Genomic DNA, 12415 nt, shown 5'->3' with positions numbered 1-12415 from the left:
TATTCAACTACAGCCAGCTCTAGCCTTCAACGTGGGGAAAAGTGAAGTACCCAACTCAAATCCCTCTAGGGTTTCACATGGGGGAAGGGAAATACCAAATTCCAGCCCTCTCCAGTTATTTGGTCCCACTTAAGGTTGGGAAAAAATAGAGAGGCACTTGTGAAGTTCACAGCCTAGGGCTACTGGCTCATTAAAATCCTGAGACATAATCATAGGACAACAGAATGCTTCCCCCACCTCCATACCTTACCACCGCATTACTAAAAGCTTATTTATAAGTGTTCCTTTCAACTTAGCACATGCAGCAGTATCCATAATCATTTTAAATGTCAATGGTATAAATACACCAATTAAAAGACAGAAATTGTCAGAGTACATCAAAAAATAAAGCCCAACTATATGCTGTCTACAAGAAATCTACTTTAAATTTAAAGACACATATAGATTAAAAGTAAAGGGATAGGAAAAAAAAAAGAATATATATGTGTGTGTGTGTGTATATATATATTAACACTGGTCAAATCTAAGCAAAAGTAGCTATCGTAATTTTAGAGCAAATTTTAAAGCAAAGAAACTTATCACGGATAAAGAGAGCATTACATAAGGATAACGGGGTCAATTCTCCAAGAAGACGTAATAATACTTATGTATATATGCCTAACAAAAGTGTCAAAATACATGAGGCAAAAACTGATAGAACTACAAAGAGAAATAGATAAATCCACTGTTATAGTTGGAGACTTCAACACTACTCTATCAGAAATGTACAGACACAGCAGGCAGAAAAATCAGTCAGTACATATTTGAACTTAACAGCACAATCATCAACTACATAAAACTTACGTCTATACACCACTTCCTCCAAAAATCATCAGAATACACCTTATTCTCAAGCTCTCATGGAAGATTAACCAAGAATAGGCCACATTCTGAGCCATAAAATACACCTTAACAACTTAAAAGGAATAGAAACTATACTATGTCCGTTACCAGAGCTTATAAAGTTAAACTAGAAGTCAATAATAGAAACACAGATGAAAAATCCTCAAATACCTGGAAATTATACAACACACCTCTAAATAACACATAGGTCAAAGAAGCAATCTCGAGATAAATTTGAAAATATTAAATATAATTTATCAAAATGTGTGGGATTCAGTGAAAGCAGTGCATAGTGGGAGATTGATAGCATTGGATGCATACATTAGAAAAGAAGGAAGCTCCAAAATCAATGATCTCTATATTTCCATCTTAAGAAACTAGCAAAAGAGAAGCAAATTAAGTCCAAAATAAATAGAAGAAATAAAAAATAGAGCAGAAATCTATGAAATTGAAAACAAATAACAACAAACAGGTAAAAAAAAAAAATGAATAAAACCAAAGGCTGGTTCTTTGAAAGAATTAATAAAATTGATAAGCCTCCTACCAGGTTAACTAAGAAAGAGAAATATACAAATTACTAATATCAGAAATGAAAGAGGGGACTTTACTGTAGCTCTCTTTGACAGTAAAATATAGTAAAGATATATTATGAACAATCTATGTCCACACATTTGATAACCTTGATGAAATGGACTAACTCCTTGAAAGTTACAATCTGCAAAAACTGACAAAAAAAGAAATAAACAATATGAATAGACCTATAACTATTAAAGAAATTGAATCAATAATTAATAACCTTCCAGAAAACAAAGCACCAACCAGATCGGTTTGCAGGTGAATTTTTACCAAATATTTAAGGAATAAATTATATCAATTCTTTACAATCTATTTCAGAATATTGAAGCAGAGAGAATGCTTCCTAACTCACTCTATAAGGCCAGCATTATGCTAATACCAAATGAGACAAAGACATTGAAAAAAAACTACAGACCAATTTCTCTTGTGAACATAGATATAAAAATCCTCAACAAAAGATTAGCAAATCGAACCCAACAATGTATAAAAAGAATTATACACAATAAGCAAGTGAGAGTTACCTCATGTATATAAACCTGGTTAAAAACTCAAAAATCAATTAATATCATCCTTCACATTAACAGGCTAAAGAGGAAAAATTATGACATATGAGTAATATAAATATATGCAGGAAAAAAATTTGATAAAATCCAACACCTGTTTTTATAAAAACTCTCAGCACACTAGGAATAGAAGGGAACGTCCTCAAGTTGATCAGGAACATCTACAAAAACCCTACACCTGACATCATAGTTAACGGTAAGAAACTAGAAGTTTTCCTGCTCATATCAGAACCAAGCCAAGGATATCCCTCTCATTACTCCATTTCAACACTGTAGTACTAGAAGTCCTAGCTAATGCAATAAGGAAATAAAAGGCATACAGATAAGAAAGGAAGAAATAAAACTGTCTTTATTTGCAGATGACATCATGATATATATAGAAAACCCCAAAGTCAACAACAAAAAAACCCTCTGTGAACTAATAATGAACTAGCAAGGTTTCAGGATATAAAGTTAATACACAAAAGTTACTGACTTTCCTGTATACCAGCAATGAACAAGTGAAATTTAAAATTAAAAACAATACTATTTATATTAGCACCCCCAAAATAAAATACTTATGTATAAATCTAACAAAATATGTACAGGAACTATATGAGGAAAACTACAAAACCTTGGTGAGAGAACTCAAAGAAGAACTAAATAAATGGGAAGATTATTTCATTTCATGGAATATCATAGACTCCATGGATAGGAAGACTCCAAATTGTCAAGATGTCAGTTCTTCATAATTTGATCTATAAATTCAATGCAATCTACATCAAAATCCTATCAAGATATTTTATGGATATTGACAAATTATTTCTAAAGTTTATGTGGAGAGACAAAAGATTCATAATATTCAACAGTTACTATAAAGCTACCATAATCAAGATGATGTGGTACCGGCAGAAGAATGGACAAATAGATCATAGAACACAATAGGGAGTTGAAAAACAGACCCACATTAAGGGTAGTCAACTGTTCTTTGACAAAGGAGCAAAGGAAATGTAGTCTTTACAACAAATGATGCTGGGCCAACTAGACATCCACATGCAAAAATTTTAAAAATTTATATCAATCTAGACACAGACCTTATACATTTCACAAAAATCAACTCAAAATTGATCACAGTCCTAACTATAAAATTTCTAGAAGACAACATAGGACAAAATCAAGATTATCTTAGGTATGGGAGGGACTTTTTATATATAACACCAAAAGCATGATTCATGAAAGAAATAATAAACTATTTCAAATTATAATCTTCTGCTCTGCAAAAGACAAAGTCAAGAGAAAGACAAGAGGAGCCTCTTCTCTTTAGAAGAAAATATTAGAAGTATTAGAAGAAAATCTCTGTAAAGGACACATCTGATAAAAGACTGTTATCCAAAATATACAAAGAATTTTTAAAACCCATTAATAAAAAAAAATTTACAAAATCAACCAAACCCTTAACAAAGAGGATACACTGATGGCAAATAAGCATATGAAGAGATGCTCCACATCACATGTCATCAGGGAAATGGGCATTAAAACAACGAGATACAATCACACACCTATTAGAATGGCCAAAATCCAGAAGATTCCAAATGTTGGCAAGGATATGGAGCAACAGGAACTCTCATTCCTTGTAAGTAGAATGCAAAATGGTCCAGCCACCTTGAAAGGTAGTTTGGTGGTTTCTTAGAAATCTAAACATACTCTGATCCAACAATGTACTCCTTGGTTAAAATGACATGAAAACATATGTCCACGCCAAAGCCTGCCCATGAATGTTTATAGCATCTTTATTTATAATTTCCAAAACTTGGAAGTGACCAAGGAATGGATAAACTGTGGTACATCCAAACAATGTAATATTAGGTTGGTGTAAAAGTAATTGTGGTTTTTGCAATTGTTTTTAACTTTTAAACTGCAATTACTTTTGCACCAACCTAATATTATTCAGCTCTAAAAAAGAAATGCACTATCAAGCTATTAAAGACATGGAGGAAGCTTAAATGCATATCACTAAGTGAAATAAGCCAATTTAAAAAGGCTGCATATTGTATAGTACCAACTATATGACATTCTGGAAAAGGCAATTAAGGTACATATTTCTAAATAATCCCTGGGTCAATGAGAGTATATTTTGAAATGAATAATGAAAATCTTATATATCAATTTGTGGGATGGAGCTGAAAATACTACTTTGAATGAAATTTAGTTTTAAAAAGAAAAAATTTAAATAATGACCTACCTTAAGAGGATAGTAAAAATGAAACAGCAAATTAAATCTAATGCAAGTGGGAAAACAAAAATAAAGAGAAGAGCAGAAATCAATGAAATAGAAAACAGACATTTGAAAAAAATTTAACAAAGCCAATATTGGCTCGTTGAAATGATTCATAAAATGATAGCCTCTAGAAATACTGATAAAAAGAAAAAAAATCAAGAAAGAAAACAAAATATCAATGTTCAAATTGAAAAAGACATCACTACAGATCTAGTATATATTAAAGGAAAAAGTACATTAATGCTAATTTATGGATTGGACTAATTCCTTTTAAAAACAACTTATCATAACTGACTCAGAAGAAATTGAACAGATATAGTTCTATATCTATTAAGTGAAAATCTTACCACAAAGAAAACTCCCAAAAATGGTTTCACTATTGATTTCTGTCAAACATTTAAGGAAGAAATAGTACCAATATTTCACACTATCTTTCAGAAAATAAAGGAAAGAATATATTTACCAATTTTTATGATGCCAGCATTAGCTTGATATCAAAATCAGACAAAGAAGTTGCAAAGAGATTACCTCATGAACACAGATGTAAAAAAATTTTAACAACAGAAAATTTGATCCGGCAATATGTATAAAGGATAATATATCATGAGGTTTATCCCAGGAATTCAAGTTTGTCTTAACTTTTAAAATATCAATGTGATTCATTACATTAAGAGAACAAAAGAGAAGTATTATGTTATTTTCTCAACAGATGCAGAAAGAGCACTTGACAAAATTTAGCATCCATGATAAAAACTCTCAGTAAGCAGTAATTAAAGGGAAAGTCCACAATCTGGTAAAGAGCATCTGCAAAAATCCTACACTAACACCACATTTAATGGTGAAAGACTAAATGCTTCTCTCCTACTGTACCGATGGGGATAAAAACATGAAAAATTGCTGTTATTTTCTAAATCTCAAGGATTTTTAGTACAAGAATTAATTACAGATTTAAAATCATTTTATTTTAAATAATAATAAAGCCATTGAAAATGTTGAAATAAATGAAAATATTAAAAGAAAATATGGGTAAATAAATTACATGTGAAAAAGCCCTTTCAAAGGATTCAATGGAAAGCAGAACCTCCACAAAACAATCAATTTCAATTACCAAAAAATGTCAACGTTTTGGGAAGAAAGAAAGAAAGAAAGAAAGAGAGAGAGAGAGAGAGAGAGAGAGAGAGAGAGAGAGAGAGAAAGAAGAAAGGAAGGAAAGGAAGGAAGGAAGGAAGGAAGGAAGGAAGGAAGGAAGGAAGGAAGGAAGGAAGGAAGGAAGGAAGAAAGAAAGAAAGGAAGGAAGAAGTAGCATGGAGAAGAGCAGAATGACAGATGAAAATGGAGAAATATCTTTGCAATTGTTAATTTTGTAAATCAGTAAGGAACTCTGCAAACTGAAAAACAAATCAAAGAACAGAATATTCTATCCTGTAAAATGACTAAGAATATGCTATGTTTAAAATGACTAACAAACATTTTTAAAGACACCCAGCATCACAATAATAAAATAAATGAAAATAAAGCTATTTGTCTTGTTTGTTTTACGGATAAGAAAGGGGGTGATATTAAAGATATGAAAAGTTTAGAAAACCCACTGACAAACAAGGTATGTGAAAATGGACAGTCTTAGACTGTTAATAGGAATATAAATTGGTAAAAATTTTTCTAGGAAAGTTTTCTAAAATATATTCAATAATAATAATAAAGCTATCAGTCATGATCATTTACTATGCATCAGACACTGGGCAATTCATTATGTGCTCTGTACCTATCATCTCATTTCTTCCTCACAACAAACTTAGAATGTTGGTTTAATCATCCCTATTTTAAAATGACAAAACTGAAATGAAGAATTAAGGAACATTACTAAATAAACACAGATTAAGTGGAGAAACTAAAATTCAAACCCAGGCAGCCTATGATCTTAGTTACGTAGGTGCAAAAACTATATATACACATTTTAAGAAAGGAAAAAACTGTATTAAAATTATGCTAATGGTAACCACTTTGAGGACCTCTTGTAATTGCAGCAGTCAAATGTGACTTGTATTCATCTTTTGTTACCGGTATATATTGATTATTACAATTTTAATACAGTTTTTTCCTTTCTTAAAATGTGTATACATTTTTTTGGCACCCTCTATATATATATACTTATGCCCTACCTCAACTAAATGCATCTAGTCTTTAAACTAATAATAATGATTTTTTAAAAAAGAACACAATTAATTAAAAGCATAATTAATTAAAAGTATTAATTAATTAAAACATAACCAAAAAAGGAAAGAGATAGCACAAAGATGTTGATTAAAGCATTATTTATGTTAGTGAAAACTGAAAACAACCTTTATGTCCATCAATATGGGATTGGTTAAATAGATTTGGTTGATATATACATTGCAATATTGTACAGCTTTTTGAAATGATGTTACAGACATTTACTGAAAAATATAGCCATAACATATCATTTCTTTAAAAAAGTTACAAAGCAAGTTTATTATGATCTAATTTATATGAAATTTCAGAGCTATAGTATAGGTGTAAATATGTATGGTGAGATGTTAGAAAAAATGTTATTATCATGAATACAGGTGATTAGTTTTCTGTGAAATATTAGGATTGTTTGAAATTTTTACAACATATTTTTAATTAAGGCCTATTAAGAGCATGGATTTTGGATTAAGATTTCAGTTCATATAACAGCTTGTACTGGCAAGTTTTTAATTTCTCACCTTCAGATTCTTCACTTATGAAATAGAGATTGTAACACCTAGCACATAGACCTGTTTTGCAGAACAAATTAGATAATATCTACGATGAGCTAATACAGTGTTCAATAAATGAGCTCAATAAATGTTAAATCAATTTGCCTAGAAAAGCTTTTCACACACTCTAGTCGAATTTCCAAATACAACTTGAACAGCTGTAGTCCATAAACACTTCCAACATCCTGGAATCCTGCACACAAAGGTCAAGTAAAGGAGACCCAGTAGATTTTTTTGCCCAGTAGATTTAAGGTCTCCACGTGCAAATCAAAACACACCAAAAGAAGGGTACAGGATGCCTGCTCTGAAACAGAGTCCTGGGGGCTAATGCCACAGAGGAACACTCGTGACAAATGCATATTTGGCTCACCTGTTTCAGTGTGTTGTCTATTATAGCTGAGCGATCTGTGTTCCTGCATGCTGTAAGTTACCTAAAATACCCACATCACAAGTGTACCAAATAATGAAATTTCCAGAGCATGCAAATTTAGCAATTTTAACAAGCACCAGCACATCCTATTTCTTAGGAACTCGATGCAGTGTTAGAAGACAACATAACCATAAAAGAAAAATTCAGACAGTGCCTGAACGTATTAGGAGCAGTTGCAGAGCTATACTGGTGTCTCTCCTTAGTCAAAAACTCTCATTAAAATAAATGAGACTGCTCATTTGAGAAGGAAAAAAACATATGAAAAAGGTTTGGGGCATTGAGTTGGAAGAGCAGTTCAATTCCTGCTCATCAAAAGGGGCAGGAATCTTTATCCTATCACACCCACAGCTGCAGATCAGATTCAACCCCTCTTTCCTTATTAATGTTCTTATTAAATGTATTCTGTTCATCTGTGTTCAAGCTCATCTTTTCCAGTCTGAAACACAATTTTTCTTTTTATTTATGAAATAATTAAATTTGTTGATCTCTGGCTAGTGCCAAGCTGAGTTGAAAGCAGAAGATAAAGATATTTGCTGTTGTGTTGTGGTCAACTAGTAAATTTAAAATTTTCCTGATAGCCTGGACGTTCTAGCTAACCATCGCTGTTCCTTTATTTCCAGTTCTAAAGCTTCCAGTACTGTTCACGTTATTTGGTGCACCACCAAGCACCACGTAAGATCCACTTGCCATGTAAGAACATGTGGAGAAATTATGTGTTTTTGTCACACCCTATTAAACGGTATTCAAAACACAATGCCCCAGAAACTAAATTGATTGTAGGTTTTATAACCCTTTTCAGGGTAATGGAAACAATTCAGGACCATGAAAAAAGCATAGCTGGTACAGCTGTAGGAATCTTAGACAGCTCAGCAGGTTTCTCCTGGCTTTGGTAGTTATGGTTCAGTTGGATTCCATTCTTCTAGATTTTTGACAGATCATTTCAGATTCATGGCTACAAAGTTTTCCACATTTGTTATAAAACAAGTGTTTCTTTGGACTGATTCTGAATTGTGTTTGAGACTGGGAAATGTCAACAGGTATGAAGACAGCTTAAAGCCACTATAATATTATTACATATATAATATTTATAGACTATAAAAATAGTATATTTTTTATGTACCCATCCCAAGCATTATTGTCATAAATCAAAAAGCAGGAAACACAGAGTTAATGGAGACTCTACTTCTACATTCCCCTAGATGTCATACTGGTATGACCCCCCCCCCCCACCTTACACAGATAGAAGGAACCACTTAAGCTGCCAGCCCATGACTTGATTGCAATGCAACCACTGTTTTGATGTTTTAAAAATAAAAAGGAGCGTGGGCTCTCTCGGGTTGACCAGTAACCCTCAACTTCTGAGCGGCCTGGGGAGGCAAGGCCTTGATCCTGTCACCTCTCATAAGTGATCACTCACTCAGCCATTACCTGCACTGCATGCTGCTCCATCAGAAAAACATCTGTGAACATTATTTGACAAATTGATCGCTAAATGAGCCATTAGCTGAAGGGCCATTCGGATTGCCTCTAGGAAGCCAGAGTGGCAGCAGAAGAAAAATGCTTACACATGCAAAGCAGTGACTAGAGAAGGAGAAAGAACTCTTGAATCAGGGCTCATGGGAGGGAGAGGGGGCCAGTGTGGGAAAGCGGGAGGAGAGGTGGCAATAAACCATGTCCCACACCAAAACCCACCTTCTCGAAAGGAAGCTGTTTATTAGAAGCGGTAGTAAATCTGCTTAATTCTCTCAGTGCCTCAAGGGAGAAATCTAAGCCTTTGTGAACTGAAGGAGATAAAAAGTAGTCAGCACTGTGCTTGTCAAGAACAGAAAGCTAGGAAAACTTTAGTCGTTTCACCATCCTGGCTTGCCAAGAGCTGACAGGTGTGTGGTTTACTATTGTTCTGACGGACAGCCAGATACTGCAGTTTAGTATGCATCCCCTCCTCCAGTGTGTGGGAGAAAACAGCTGTTTCCCTGGCTAGGGATGCAGGGAGTGGCGGGGAGTGGGGTGGAGGGGGGGGGGGGCGAGGAGGGAGAGAGGGAGTGAGGAGGAGAAGGGGAGAGGGAGAGAGAGAGAGAGATGGGGGGTGGGAGTAGGGAGACAGATTTTTCTCCATTAGCATCAGTTGCAAGGCTTTGTTTGATTCATCACTGAGAACACATGGTCCTGCTGCAAAATGCATGACACATGGGTATAGTTTCCTCCCAGGGGCTCCAAAAATAGCCTATAAACAATATACTGTAACTTAAAGGTAAATAAATGCAGAAAATGCCTAGGCTAAACCATGTCAGATCAATAAGAAGTAATCACCTACAACAGTCCTTAAGGAAATGCTTTTGATACATCCTACAGGTTTCACGTTGCTGACAGATGTTTGCGATTTAAAAAATAATAATAATAATCACCTTTGAAAAAAGAAAGGTTATTTTGATCCAAAATGATGTGTTTCCCTGTCTTGCATGGAATGGAAACTATTTCAGTGCCAAATTCCCTTGAGATGAGAAGGAAAGGCCCACGGGGCTTAAAGAGTGCCAGATGCAGTAGCCGTAGGCTTTTAGACTGTAGTACTGTTTCCTTTTGGGTCGAGGTATTAAAGGCTCATGGTAACAGGCTGATGCAGTGTCACCAGGTATACTCCCATGACAATTGATAAGAACCAGACATCTGTGCTGAATCCAAGGCTCTCTGGATTGAAAATGTGGTGAATACCAATAAAATGTATGCTGCTTATATTTACAAGGGAGAAAATGCATCCATTACAACAATACGTGAAACCTGAGAAACGCTGGCTGTCTCCCAAAAGCCCAGATATTTTTCCAATAAAATAAGCAGTGAACTTCAAACAACTTTAAACTCATGACATAATGGTACAATCACATACATAACCCCTTAGGCTTACACTGTAACACACTAACCCAATCCTGTAATAATAACATAAGCCAGAGGGATTGAATTACCCACCAAAACAAGCCAATTTCAAGTTAAGAGCAGAGTGTCTTCCATCTGGGAGCCTATTTTTGGGGCAACAAAGTTTAATCCATTTACTTCCTTTACCAAACCGAGACATTATAATTCACATGCTTGATAAATATATTCTTATGATTTCACATACTTTTTCTCCACGTTCCGTGACAGAGCTGAGGATGGTCCTTCCGCCGTTCACACAGACAAGTCTCAACCGGCTCTTTATAGCTTGCTTGTCAAGCCAATAAAGCACCAGGTGCGATGACAGAAAGGTGAAGGCATGAGGGATGAGGAGCGGCAATGAGCAAATCCTGTTTCTGTTGTTGCAATAAGTTTCTAGGCCCAAGATGGAGCCGCTCCTGCCCGAGGCGCCACATCAGCAAACCGCAGCTCAGGTAACTTTCAGGTCCCTGCAAACGCTCCACTTGACCAGAAATGCAGTCTGTCCAAACGCCACCCGGTCCCCAAACGCCAAGCCAAACAAGGTTGACCATGTGACTAATCAGATACTTCTATTTGTCTTTTCTTTGTTCTTCATTCGTTATCCTACAATAAATCCCGCTCCATTTTGCAGTTCCCTGAAAGACTGTTCACTTCATAAAGTGTTAACGTTTGTTTGTGTCACCTAAATTGTCTTCCTGAATCATTTTTTTTTAACATTGCAAAATGCTTATTTATTCTAGGTCTCCCTTAAATCCTGGGGGGGGGGGGGGGGGGATTCTTTGTTTTCTGACAGAAAAGGAAAAGAGAATCTTTCCACATAATGTCACCTCAGATGGAATTATTAGGGGTTTGGTTAATAGACTATAAATAATGAAAAAGAATAAACTGGGATACGTGCTAAATAAGCCATTGAATTGCATTTAATAACCTTTCAAATGAAAGCATTTACATGCTTTAAAACATTATCAGACACTCCTGCTTTTGACCAAGATGGAGTAATAGAGGCCAGATTTACCTCCTGTTAAAATTAAATACAAAATGGAGACTGGACTTGAGAATTTCCTGAGCAGACAGAACCACTTAAGCCATGTAATCAAAACTAAATCTTATTTCACGAGCATAAGCGGAACTTAGGTTATTTCTTGTAAATGCCTCTAACAATCATAAAAGAAACTTAAATCATCTTCCTAAAAACGACATGAGATCATCACTTTTAACCAATCCCCTGCCATCTGGAAACCCCTATTGTAATAACCAATCATTATAAGAGGTAAACAATGTCCTCATTTTTACTTTATAACCCATCCTGTAATTTCATGCCCTTGACCTTCAGTTCATATCACTCTTTGAATTTGAAGGCTCCCAGTTGGCAAACTGTTTTTATATGCACAATAAACTCTTACAAAATACTATTTATTGATTTAGTGGTTTTAATTTAGCTATTTCTAGATTTTTGACAGTTTCTAGTGTGGGGACAGAGCCCCAAAGAACAGTTTCCAGGCTCTCGGCCCCACCTGGAAAGGTGTTGGCTCAGGTAGTAGATGGCCGTTGGCTGTGGCTAGTTGACCGTCAGCTGTAGCCGGTTAGCCACTTGGCCACTGATATAACTGCCGTGGCTGTAGTGTAGAGTCGAGCCGGTCGGTTGGCAGAAAAGCGGACAGCAGGTCACACGTCGTGTGAATCCAGCCTCCAGTGAGACTATAATGGTATGATTCCCCTACCTATGGCTCTGTGGGTGTTCCTTTTTGGCCTAGCCACATCCTGCGTTCTTATGTGGGGAGCGGGAGCTGAGACCCAGCAGGCCGCCCCACATGACACTGGCATCAGAAGTGGGGTCCAAAGAAGACTCTCAAAAGTTCTGAGGCTGGTGCCCAACCAGGTGCCAGTTGACACAGAACTCACTGGTTTCTCACCAACTTCAGAGTTTGACTCTCTTTTGGATCCGAGCTCTGCTCTCTTTGCATTTTGAGCTCTCTGTCTTTAATGTGCATAACTGTATTTTGTTTGTTCACATTTCTTGGTCATTCACCCCATTCTTTTC

This window comes from Rhinolophus sinicus, chromosome 3, assembly GCF_057876585.1.
Source record: "Rhinolophus sinicus isolate RSI-liver-muscle chromosome 3, RSI-T2T, whole genome shotgun sequence".
Lineage (NCBI taxonomy): Eukaryota > Metazoa > Chordata > Mammalia > Chiroptera > Rhinolophidae > Rhinolophus > Rhinolophus sinicus.
The sequence above is the reverse complement of the archived record's forward strand: the minus strand, read 5'-3'. Positions refer to the sequence as shown.